A 12,948-nucleotide genomic window follows, 5' to 3' on the forward strand; every position below is an offset into this window, starting at 1 on the left:
GTATTTGGTGAAAGTCTCGTAACGGCCGAGAGCGTCAATGCCGCCATCTTTGGTGAAGTAGCATTCAAAATGGCGGACGTGAGCCCCCGCAACCGTCAAGGCGTTTGAAAAGTAGCCCTGGGCGACGTGGTTTTCTTTCCCCGCCAAATCTTCCCAGGTTCGCTGCTAGTTTGAATCCGGACCTTTGGGTACACTTAACCGGAAACGAGGGTAGGTGGATACGTTAATTGGCGCGACTTGTTAAGCAGATTGATAACTTCGAATTCCGGTAAGCATCGGAACTTGTTTTCGTGAACGTTCGATTCGGGCCAGGTAGGATGTAAGTGGCACTTCGTGTTTTGTTTATTTCTAATCGGTATAGAGTTCTTCCAGGCCTACCACTTTTGAAGTCTGTCGGAACTACTGTGTTCGTAGGATTCCAACACGTAGGGATGCCGAGTTGTGCGAGACTTGCCACCTTTCAGGATTGATTACCTCTGTAGTGCAGGAAGGCTGAACGGTAGGTGCTGCTGGGGCTTGTCCTATATACTTAGGCTTCAATACAAGGTCCCGATACGCCACTTAGTGAATCTTAGTTGGTTTTATCCGCTAGTCTGTATTGTTGGATCCCAAACAGGTTCTATTCATTTATTATTTTCAACCAATTGAATTTGGGGATTTGATGTTAGCATGTGCATCAAAATAAGGGCAAGGTAAAAAATTTTTTGCTTGTGATAACCGATTGGAGGTTAGGTTATGCAGTTAATGTCAACCTTGGCCAGTATGCTGAGTTTCGAACTGCGCGATCTTCATTTCGGCTAGGGTTGGAAATGTTCAAATTAGGTCTTTAAATCTGTTAGATTATATGCATATTCCGAAATGCTGGCCACAATTATATCAAATTAGGCTACGGTAGCGAACCCCCTACTCTAATTGCTTTGTAGTAAAGTTGATATAATTAGGTAGAAACTTATTTATGGGTGTGTCAATACCTATCAAGTAATCGTTTAGTAAATAGTTTTAAGTCAATCTATTCCAGCCCAACTCAACAGTATGTGGCTTAGCTAAGTAAGTCAAGGACCACTAAATTTCAGTGTTGCTGGTTGTGTTTTAGGGCAGATAACATTAGAACGCTAATACACTTTTTCATTTACTTAGTTGTAAAATTTCCAGGCTAGGCTAACCTAGCCAGTAATTTATTAGCTAGATGAGTTGCACATTACTTTTCAACTCGCCCAGCTCAATAAATGCATTTGGAACCCATCTTATCCAATCTCTGTAAGATATCCTACACTCCCAACCCAGCCAAGTGGGGCTGTAGACAGAATATGGTGGTAAAAAGGCATTTTATAGCCTTTGGTACAGAATATCTGGAATTAAGCTCGACCATCAATTGGGTTCGTTAGTATAAACCATAAATGAACCACCATGTCTGTAACTGTATCGTCTTGAAATAGCTGCAACCGGCACAATTGTCTTAAGGCTCACTAATCTATGTGGGCCTTTGAAGGTATTTCACAATATTGACTAGACCGCTGTACTGCTGCTGATGCTGCCACCACATCCTGCACACCAAGTAAATAAATGCCAGTAAACCAGAGACCTCAGGCATTTAATGTCTTAATGTCCATCAAGGCATTTTGGGTTACTGCATTTTGTCCCATAGCATTATAATTTTTTTTTGTTTTTTAAAAACCAAAACAAATCCCACGAGGAGTGGCTCAGTGGCATGGTTGGTTTGGTGTTTCTTCTCACCTCGTTGGTCGCGGGTTCGATTCTCTGCCATTCCATTGAGGAGTGAGATGTGTATTTCTGGTGATAGAAGTCACTCTCGACTGGGTTCGAAAGTCTCGTAAGCCGTTGGTCCTGTTGCTGAATAGGGGGAAACATCAGTTCAGGCCAACCCTCATCACGGTGGACGGGTCTTATTCACTCGATATTTAATTGGTGAAACATGAATACAATTGCAACTCTAAGCATACCATTAAAAGACTGAGTTTCGTCAACATATTGTGATATATGAAAGCCCATACGAACTAAAATAAGCATGTGAGCTCTTCGTAAAATATGTTTTCAAGGCAGTTTTGAAATCCAATATGGCGGCTACGTTTTTTCATGGACGGTTCTCATCAGTGACGGACACCATCTTTCCCCAGCCTTACCCAGCACTCATTGAACAATGTTAGCGTATGTATGTAACGTTTATTGATCTTACTCAAGATTGCAGTTGTAATCAGCACAATAAAACAACATTTTGTTGCCTATATTAGTGAAAGTATGAAACTTTTTATTCCCGGGGTTATGGTTGGAACTGAATTCATTCTTACCTTGTAATCGGCGGTTTTTATCCTTACTGCCATCACAACTGAAACTCCACAGTGCTTATTTGATTGTTATTATACACATTTTGGTCTCAGTTCACTCCACATTGCACTTTAAACCCGTTGCTGTTCCTGGTTTCTAAGCGCGCGCGCCATAAACACAATTACAAACAGCAGACGACGACAGACGACGAAACTGCAAAGTTTTATTCCTAAACTGTTTACTTTACTCGTTATTTAGTTTAAATTTACATTGTTATTTAAAAATTTTGATTTAATTCATGTATATTATCCCTTTTTAGCAACCAAATTACCCCGAAAATTACAGATATTTCTAACGTAGATAAAATCAAATGTTTCTAACGTTTTCGTACATCTGGCTGCCGAAAACCATAGAGGAACGAATACGGAAAAGTGCATAGAGGAACGACTACGTTTTTTTTTTTTTTTTGTTTTTTTTTTTTTTGCTTTTTTGTTTTTGCTAGCACTTTTCAGTTGATTTCAGTCTTTATTAGTATTTTGAATTTCTTAAATAATCGTATGCCAGAAATAAATGTGGAACCTTTAATGTTTGCATGCTTTAATGTTTGCATGCTAAGAATGGCAAAATCATCGTTGTGGCCACATTAGTGAGGCTTCACACATACGCCGTTCCATTATTATAAACTGTTTCATGAATTCTAGTTGTCATAGTAATGCAATAATGATAAAAGTTGCTTTAATATTTATGTATAGAATAACTTACCAATACATAGCCTAATTTCACCATTTCAACGTTTGTGTGTGTCTTATACCCAGTTTGGAGGGTCAACACATATCCGAATGGCAACAGAGAGAGAGAGAAAGGAAGGCGGAGGAACGGAACGAAGAAGAAAAGGGATGGCGGTGGGGGGGGAGAGGGTAGGTGGAGCTTTATACGCCGGTGTTCGTATCCATTTCTTTCTGCATAATGGAGTTTTTGTCTCTTGGTACAAGGACAAGTGTCGGTATTCTTTACGATAGTGATTCACGATACCCTTATAAATTACGGCACTGGGTGTAATGCACTATAGCAAAATCTCGTTCTGTTACGAGTGTTCGTTACAGAAATATGGTATTGCCCAAAAACGTGCTTGCACTGTCCTCCTGAAAACCCATAGTAGACATGCTGCTAGTTGTCAATCAAGTTTTTATAACAAGTATTTTTTTAAACAAGCTAGCTATTGAATAAATTTGTATTTTTCTCACAGTCAAAACATATGCCCGTCAATGCTAACTTTCTCTTTTAACGACTTCTGGTCATTGCAAATTCGGCCCATAATTTCTTATGGTGCGAAAACAGACAGAGGCCCATGGACCGAAACGATTGCGTCACACTACGGCGATAATCCAGCAGTAAAACATCTTCATATATCCAAAAAGTAAATAATAAAGATATATGCGCATTACGATTATAAACAATACATGTATAGCTGATAACAATCTGCACGAATAACTGGTAAACTGTTCTGCAATGACAGTTGAGTATAGCAATTATTTACAATAGGTACGAAAGTCAAGATGTCGTGACGTCATAATACAGAACTTGAAAGAACGTTCTAATTCAGAAAAATAATTACTTAAATTTGAGTCGGAGGCGAGTTACTTTTTCAATAACGAATATTTTCAAATTAATCATCATAAATATGTAAAATATTGATGTTTTACTACTTATTTAAAAATTAGCCAAGAGAACGCTTCTCGTCATCTTCTACCCCAACAGCTGTTTACGCCTGGCTTGTTGTTGATGAGAAATCGTGTTCGATTGTTTGTGATAAAAGTGCTCCAGCGTCTGTGGGTACAAGTGGTGTGCGGATTTATCACAGGAAATGGTTAGTTTATTGACACAAGCTACTCCGTAAAACATCGAGATGGCGTCAATCTTCGAAACATTTTTAGTGTAAGTAAAAATTTCTAAAGCGTTTTGTGAGATTTCCACTGCCGTGGGCGCCATTTTCAGTACCCTCTGTTTAAATCTGTTTAAATCTTAAAATTTGGCCTTAATTTCTAACTTTGGGGAAAATACTTACTTCGAAAGGAGAGTAGAGGTCTTTAGCTCCGTTTCTCACCAACAACAAGTCGCGACTGATGCCATCTCGGGTGTCCAGGACGCGTTAGTAATGTACTTTTTTCGGAGGGTGGCTTTTGCACTGATGGTAGCTGGCCTGCGTGGCCTGCTTTGATGTTTTACCCTAACCACTGGTTCCATGCAACGTAAAAACACCATACAACAAACATCCCATGAGTAGTGTAAATGGTATTAATGCCTTTTTGAATTGCAGGTATTCAAAAAATATTTTAAAGTACACTATAAGGAATGAACATTTTAACTTCACTTCCTTTATGGAAGAGTTATTAGCATATGGAAGATGGAGAGGTTGGGTAGGAGAGGTTTCTGATTGGAAGGGGAATCCCCCCATCCCCCATCCAGAAGGATTTCAGGTATTAAGAATCTATCAGGGCTTACTTCTCTTCCTATTTTACTGGCACCCTTGGGTTACCTCCCCCCCTTTTTTATACTTTCTAAATTAAACTTCCGAGGGAAGTTTTTGTTTCTAACTTTCATCCCTTCAATATCTCCTTAATATGGTTCAAATAGGTTGCGTTGTTATTAAACGTGTTGGAGATGTGGATTGCAACATGTTAAAGATCTCTTAAGTTTTTCTTATCCACTAAGCAAACATTTCTTCGGCCACTGAAGTAGGCACAGTATCCCTCTCTTCAACCTCTATTTTTTTTTTTTTTTTTTTTTTTTTTTTTTTTTTTTGATGCTTTCCCTGCATTTAGGTCTTGCAGATCCTCTGTGGCTAGCTCTTGCATGTGGCCAGCCATTAGCTCTTCCACATCCTCACCACTGTCGCGAGTTATTGATCTCGACATTTCATTGAGGGGTCAGAGAAGAGATGTATTTCTGGTGATATGATGGTTCACTCCTGACGTCTGGAAGTCATGTAAAGCTGTTGGTCCCATTGTTGAATAACCACTGGTTCATGCAACGTAAAAGCATCATACAAACTTCTTCGCCACTCGCATCCAAGCCCAATGACATTTCAAGAGACAAACACCACAATAGGCGTAGGGTGTGAGGGTCAGCCCATCAAACCCTTTGACCTTCTTGAGGTAATGCACTGGCTACAATTTTCTCAAAGCTGAATTCATTGTGCCTGGAAGTTCTCCCTGCCAAGAAACGCCTATGGTGTGGTCTTTGTGGTACTGTGTACCACCTCGGTGGCTGAAAGTTCAATTCTTGGGCAATCCATTTAGGTGTAGAGAAAAGTGTATTTCTGGTAACAGTTCATTATTGATGTGGTTTGGAGGTAATGTAAAGCCGTTGGTCCCATTGCTAAATGACCACTGGTTCCATGCAATGTTACAACACCATATACAAACACTCCCTGCCAAGCCTTAGCTATAAGGCTTATGGAATTAAATGTATGAAAGTGATCGATCCTTTCTGAACTCTTTGGGTCAATTTGGTGTCTGAAGTCTCATCAAAGCACCTTTGAAACTGCCATTGTGTACATTTTCTTGAAGTTTGAGATGATTGGTTGGTTGGTGGGCTGGATGAGAGGAGTGGTATTTAAATTTATCCAATGAAAGCCAGGTGAATGTGCAGCAGCATTGTCCATTACAGGAGGCACCTTTGACCCAGTTGATTTTTTTATGGTTTTCACATTTATCCCAAAAACACTTTAGTTTACTACCCACTCAATGATTTTGCCCCATGACTTTATTGGCCTTCCATGTCGATGACATTGTTTTTCTGGAACAATCATTGAGTTTGAGTGGTACACAAGTTATAGGACCCCTTCACTTTTGAAATCCCCACTGGTGTGTTCCCTAAGACCCATGAGTGTTAGCTTATCCTTCATAGGCTTGTGGCCTGGCAATGAACTTTCCTCCTGCATGATGTCAAGTCCAATTTGGCATTTCTCCCCAAAACAGTATGTCTCATTACAATAGAAGACCTGTTGTAGGAAGATTCCTTTAGCCACAACATAATCTCTGAACTTGCCAACGAAATCTTTGGTGCCATTTGTCAGAACTCAAAGCCTCCCCATGCTGTACGATAGTATGGATGCCTATACCTTCAGAATTTTTGTAAGTCTGCCTCTGCTTTCCCATTAATCATCAAGAGAGTCACTAGTTGGCATTTTCTTGGATCAGCATGCACTTCCCTAGCTTTCTCACAAGTAATTGTTTCAAAATGCACTAAAGAAAGCCCCAATAACGGTTTTCATTGATCCAGACCATTATTATAGTCTGTTTTCTGGTGCTTGTCCTCAAGCCTAGATTTCATATTCAATCGTCATCCGTAAGTTGTGTTAAGGACAGGACTGCTTTCACAACGTCAGCTGCCTTTAGTTCATGTGCTTTCTGCCAGGATAGAGCCGATCGTAGGCTCTCTGCCTTTCCTACATCCTAGTGTGATCAGCTACACGTGGACCACTTTCATACTCTGCTGAAAGTTCTTTCTTGAATTCAGTCCATATTCCTGGTCTTATTGTTATTGAGGAGGTGGGGCACTCATGGTATCTTGGACCACATGATGGCTACATTGCAATGAGTTATTAAGGCACAATTACCGCAGCACAATAACGTGAGAGAAAGATGGGATGCTTTTTCAGGCGCTTGATATGGGCCTGGGTCATTGCTGGCCCCCAGATGGCGCGTTTCAGAGCATACTGAATAACTGCGGGAAACTATGATAACATGAAGTTTTGTAGGAACTGGCCATGAAAACAGAAATATATAGAGGGGGCTTAACTAGAATGTTTAGGCGATTACACAGGTGCAGAATGTTTTCAACTAAAATTACTGGTAATTCTTCAGAAGCAATCCGCACTGGATATTAAAATAAATAACTCACCTACATGGAAAGAGCATGTGAAAAGCAATATAAAAAGTATAGTCATTATATGAGAGATTGAACGGGGTGGAATTAAATGAGCTTGATAAGTTTTTACCTCGAATTTTTCCTAAGTCGGGAGAGGTGTTTCCTCTACGGTAATGTTTACTTTTAATGAGCCCTCTAACTTACTTTCTTACGGAAACAAAAGCAGTTCCAGTTACTCATTATTGGCTGAGAGGTGTGACATCGTTATGACGTCATGGGTTTCATAACCAATTACGAACGACTTTAGTCGAAAACTAAGTTTCACTAGGCATTTTTTTCAGCGGAGTAATAAAGTTAGCTGTCCAGTGTCCACTGGTATCCTTGTTGTTTTGACTGAATACTCGAAAAATGAGCAAAAACCGGCATTTTGTCTTCCTGTAGCTATGGCAGAGGTAGTGGCTGGCCCTTCTGGCATTAATTTTTGACAGAGACCTTCGATTTCCTACTGATTGTTGCAGTGCAATGTGGGTTACGGTGAATTTTATCATTATTGTCTAGTGGTGGTGGTAAAGAAGTTGTGATTGAATATGCTCGAGACATAATTTAATTCTTCAGCCAAAAAAACTGCGAGTGTTGTGGAGCTATTTGTCGGATCGACTACAACAGGAACGCCTTTGGGTGTGATCGCTCTGTAGTGACGAAAGGACGTTGGCGTAAGCGATGCGACACCCAAATCTATCTGCCACGGTAAGTAGCCTTACTGTAAACCCTGTGGGGTAGCGCAGCAGCGCAACATTACCTCTTGCCGTACATGCCGTGCTTGCCAGAATCTTTAAATTTGGCGGATAAGGCGCGAAGCGCCGTTCCGCTACGGCCTTACTGACAGCACACACAAAATCGATGGTCGCGATATTTAGTCGCTCCTTACTTTGTTTGTTGTTGTTTTGGTATCGCCGCCATATTGGCTTTGGTGTTCTTCCGCCGATTTCGGTCGGCGGTCGAGTGGGCCCTGCGAATCAGTAGGTGCTCCTAATTATTATTATTGCTGCAAAGCACTCCTTTCTGGTTGTTTTTGCGTAAGAAAGTAAGTTAGAGGGCTCATTAAAAGTAAACATTACCGTAGAGGAAACACCTCTCCCGACTTAGGGAAAAAATTCGAGTAAAAACTTAATCAAGCTCATTTAATTCCACCCGTTCAATCTCTCATATAATGACTATGCTTTTTATATTGCTTTTCACATGCTCTTTCCATGTAGGTGATTATTTATTTTAATATCCGTGCGGACTGCTTCTGAAGAATTACCAAATTACTTTATTGCATCGCATTCATTCTAAAAATGTAATGAAGTAGCAAAGTTGTGTTATTGACCATGGTTAAACCCCAAGAAATGGTTTTTATAGCATCCATGATTCTTTGGACAAAGTTTGGTCCAAAGTCAGCCTCGTTTGAATGTGAAGCAACAGACGAAAATGGTCAGTTACCATCTGTGTCTTGGGACTTTCCACATGGGTGGGGTCCCAAGCTATAAATGGCAAAATTTGAAAATCTTGTGGTACCATTTTTCAGTCTTTCTCAAAGTGGTGTACCATGCTCTATCTGCTTTTGAGTTTTTTGTGTAGGGATGTGATTGGAAACTTTCATTATGAACCAGAATTTCCACGGCAACTTAAATTTGCTCTAGGCTATCTTTTGGGATGTGTGTATTGGTCTTATTAGTTATCCCCAACAATTAATGGTTGTTTACACTCTGAAATAACTATATCTATGCCGCCTTTGACTTGTTTAGTTTCAATTTGTAATTTTTACTCCAGGAGTTTTCTGTTGTGTACTTGCCTGACAGGCTAAAGAACCCCCTCTACATTGTTAAATTCATGCAAGTCAATGATTTGGGTTGGTTTTCCATTATCCCTATCTTGAGTGTTGGCATCCAGGTGTGGCCCAAGTTTCATGTACATTAGGAGGATAATGCCTGATGAATGGAAACCAACCCCTCCATGATTTTAAGTTATGGTTTCTAGTTCTTAAAGCTGCCTATGGTTTCTAGACCATTAAAGCTGAGGAGCAAGGTTATAATCTAGTTTTTTTAGTTGGATTTTGGTGAAAATCATAGGGTAAAAGACTGACTTGCGCCATGGTGCCCACCAGTCCCAAAATATGGCCATCTTCCCAAAAAGCTACTTTTAATCTGTCACGAAGCCCAATCCTGGCAGCACATCAGAGACCTCTGCTCTGTTCCTCACGAAGGAAGTGTTTCTTAAATTACGGAACAATAAGTAACGTAAGTGCATTTTTGGGAAGCTGCCCAGTTCAGATAGAGGTGACCACCATGTTGCTGTTCGATCATTTACCCTAATCTTGGATATTTTGTGTTACTTCCTAGATTGCCCTTCATTAGGAGGCTGTTTTAACTGCTAGCAAGCAGACTTTAAATGTTTCCCCCATTTGGTTGTGGGAGGGTAGTGGTAACTTGAAGGTGGCAAACCCCAAGGGGCCAGAAGATTCCCACTTGCGCTATTTGGGATTTGTTTTTTTAAACATTTCCTGAGGTTCATGGAACAGGATTTAATGTGTGCAAAAATTTGCTACTTCAGAAGTGCAGAAGATGGATTGTGGGGTTCAAAGATTTATGCAGAATATGGTTTCAGTTATTGCAATAAACAGCATGTTCCCTAATTATACAAAGTCAGTCAGTGTTCGGCAATTGCTGCCTGTTGACTGGGAATGCTTTGAAAGGCTGCTAACATTGATGGTTAGCAGTTCAAAACCATTGAATCATAACCTGGTTTGTCTATTTTGCCCATGTCCTTGGTAAATGGCAAGGCTATATTAATGTGTGACCTAAGTCCGTGTATATATATATATAAATAAACTCCACAGCAAGTATCAGTATTTGATTGCCAACATTTATATGGCTAGTTAGGCACTAATAGTTGCCATTTGAAACCATTCAGTCTAGTAATCACATTCCCCATGTTTGCTCATGGCATTGGTAAGTGGCAACTCTATATATATCAGTAAATGGCCTAAGTCTTATACAAAAGTAAATAGCGTAGTATTTGAATGTCAATATTGTAAAGTTAACAAGAACAAAGTGAAGTACAATATAGCCATATCAGGTGTTGAGGAAGAGTGCATGCAAGTATTAGCTTCATTGTACATGGTCAAGTACAGTTCTTATGTTGTTAGGCCATATATGTTTTCTGATCAGTGAAGGTGGTGAGGGAGTATTAGCAAACTTTAACTGTATAAGATGCTTCTCATGATTGGTCTAAAATTTCTCATTGAAACCCAATAATTTTGTCCACAACTATGCTTTTATTATTCCACCCCAGGGTTTAGTATACTTGCAGTGGCAATTGTAGGCATTACTCGAGGTTCTTGCCAACAATCCTTTACCCTCATCTCAGCCGTTTCATCCATTTTGCTCTGCCTCCATTTATATTCGTTCGTACGTTTTTGCCACCTTCCTAACAATTGGTTTTACGTTGAATGTGAGGATTCCTCCAATTAATATGTACTTTAAAACTTTTCATGCAATTCACCTTTCATCATTTGAATGACCTTTATCGTCCCAGTGTTAGGCCCTTCCCTTAGTCTTAAACCTAAATCCTATATTCAATTCAATTCAACTTTAGTCTTAAAAATCTGTTACTTTTAACCATGAATATAAGAAGTTAGTATCCAAATGAATTTAAAAAAAATTTTTTTGTGTAGACCTTCCAGTTGTTGGTGCAACTTTTTCATGTGAAATTACAGATTCTGAATGCTAAATAAGTATAGCACACTATATAGTTGCAGTATATGTGAGGGTTGTCAAGACCCACTTCAGTTGGGGAAGGGGAGGGAAAGATCTCTGGAAAATATGAAGGTCATAAATTATTAATTTGCTGACTTTATCCTGGGATATGTGTGCTGTATCTTAGTGGAGTCGACAAGATGTTGGCTTATGGAATCTGTAAACAAAGGTTAAAATCTAGGTGATATGTAAAATTTTTAGGGTTTGGCTTAGCGCAGCAGGTGGTGTTAGCTCAAGGGTCAGGCATTGTTTTCATATTATAATGGCTATTGTGGCCACATTTGCCTTAGAGGAGTTTTCCTCCTTGCATATGTGTTTTCTAGCTTATTGGAGACCTTAAGCCTTATGGCTAGGTTCGTCTCGCATAAATGTTGAATTCATGACAAGTCACTGTATTGACATTGTATGATTTTATCCAGGCAGTTGCGGTTCAGTAGGTTGTTTGCCCCATTAGCGTCAAAATTTAGTTACTATATGTTACATATGAAAGGCATTGCCATAGAAGTTTCTATAATACTAAACTCGGGATTTCTGTGCGTTAGAATTGCAGCACCTTGGATGGGAAGGGTAGTTATTCCCAAGTGCCAAGGTACAAATGTCTCCAGGAAATTTAGGTATACATTTGGAGAACCCGCAACTGCATGATCTTTAACACTTCTGGTTTCCTTGGGGAACTTTATGGTCATTTTTCATCTATGAATGTGTTAGGTGCTAAGCGTGTTAAGTGCTTTTGCGTTATAACCTGCATTGTATCTTAAATGTCATGGGCCCATCTTTGGCCCACTGAAAGATTTCCGAAAATACTAATCTGTTACATGTCTAATTAAGGATAGTTTATTTCATGCTAATGGAGCTATTTTGATTCTTACAGATAAGAAGCCATGGCTCGTACAAAGCAGACTGCAAGAAAGTCCACGGGAGGTAAAGCTCCCAGGAAGCAGCTAGCTACCAAAGCAGCTCGTAAGTCAGCACCATCCACTGGTGGTGTCAAGAAGCCCCATCGTTACCCGCCCTGGTACTGTTGCCCTTCGAGAAATTCGTCGTTACCAGAAGTCCACAGAGTTGTTGATCCGCAAGTTGCCATTCCAACGTCTGGTGAGAGAAATTGCACAGGATTTCAAGACTGACTTGCGTTTCCAAAGTGCTGCTATCGGTGCCCTCCAGGTAAGTTAGGTTTTTCTGTTTGGAGTTGTCTTGTTGGAATAGTAATTGTGCCCTCCAGGTAAGATAGGGTTTTTTCTGTTTGGAGTTGTCTTGTTGGAATAGTGATTTTGTAGGTCTGAGAAACCCTTGGAAATAAAAAACGACTAAAATTATTTTTCCTGCAAGATTAGAATTTTAATCATAGAACGAGTGTGCGATGAACTGATTGTCGTTTTTCTACTTCAGGAAGCTTCGGAGGCCTACCTTGTGGGCTTGTTTGAAGACACCAACTTGTGTGCCATCCACGCCAAGCGTGTAACCATCATGCCCAAAGATATTCAGTTGGCCCGTCGAATCCGTGGTGAACGTGCTTAAGCACATATTCGCTGTGCTCACTCTCATAAGACATAACCTCCTAAGCTACATACTGCCATGGACTACTAAGTGAACATTTTTTAGTTTAAGTTTTGGCATTGGTCAATTCTGGTGCTGTGTCAAAAGCTAGTGCAAGATTTAAAAAAATTCTACTATAGCAGAATCATACTGCTAAGGAAGTGTTGACTAAGAGTCTCTTAACTTATTTTTCTGTGTGAAAAGTTCAGAACTGTGTATTCATTCACCCATTAATTTTCATTATGAAATTTTTCATTGCTAAAGGAAAATGGTTAATGTGGGCTAAGGATACAGATCTGGTGTTGGTTATGTGATCACAAATAATAATACAGTACAAGGAATTATAATTTTTTTTGGACCGGGAGCAAACTGATGTAACTGTTTGTAATGTCGATGTTGAGGTCATCTCGTGTTCATGATCTTATTTTAGTTAGTGGGAAAAAAGCCTTTTTATTACCTT

At 39.8% G+C, this 12,948-nt stretch overlaps 1 pseudogene; it reads left to right on the forward strand.

Annotated features, from left to right (window-relative positions):
- The window catches only part of LOC135201808 (histone H3.3A-like), an 87,280-nt pseudogene extending 74,752 nt beyond the window's left edge, over positions 1 to 12,528 (forward strand).
- The last annotated feature ends 420 nt before the right edge of the window (positions 12,529 to 12,948 follow it).

Source organism: Macrobrachium nipponense, chromosome 23 (genome assembly GCF_015104395.2).
Source record: "Macrobrachium nipponense isolate FS-2020 chromosome 23, ASM1510439v2, whole genome shotgun sequence".
Taxonomy (NCBI): Eukaryota; Metazoa; Arthropoda; class Malacostraca; order Decapoda; family Palaemonidae; genus Macrobrachium; species Macrobrachium nipponense.